This window comes from Nannospalax galili, unplaced genomic scaffold (genome assembly GCF_000622305.1).
Source record: "Nannospalax galili isolate Female #2095 unplaced genomic scaffold, S.galili_v1.0 scaffold916, whole genome shotgun sequence".
Classification (NCBI taxonomy): Eukaryota; Metazoa; Chordata; class Mammalia; order Rodentia; family Spalacidae; genus Nannospalax; species Nannospalax galili.
In genome coordinates this window covers 858,714-859,351 of record NW_008337947.1, presented here as the reverse complement: position 1 = coordinate 859,351, position 638 = coordinate 858,714, and positions in this window count along the sequence as shown.

Sequence of the window (638 nt, the reverse complement as noted above, 5' to 3'; positions counted from 1 at the left end):
GGTTCTAGGCCTTATGGGCATCAGCACATAAAGTTTATGCTGTGCTGCATAGCAAACCAAGGCTTTTTGCAAGCTAATAAGCACTATATAAACTGATCTATATCCTCAGTTTTCATCAGGTATTTTGTCACAGCAATGAGAAATGAAAAATTAATAGATTTTAGAATTTTTTCACTTGACATAAAGGGTAGTTATGTCAGTGATTTCTTTCTGTTATTTTTATTACTATAATACATATAAACAGCAACTAGAACAGCCCAGTAAATATTCAACAATATTTATTCAATAGAACCTTTGATTAATACGATAATGTTTATGTGATGTACTATTTGTTCAATTAAATTTATGTAATGCTTTAACATTTGTTTAGGCATATAAATTTAAGAGTAAAATATGCTTCCTATAGCAAACAAGCATATTTCATTACAATGCTCCCATGAATTCACTGTGAAACACAGCCCTTAAACAACTTGTATCCAGCCAGATTCACACACACACACACACACACACACACACACACACACACACACACACAAATTGAGAAAAATGTTTTCAAGAACAAGTTTTTAATATTAAAAAATGATTCTGTGGCAATTAAAACTTACACTAGTAGAAGCCAAGCAGTGACAATAAAATCA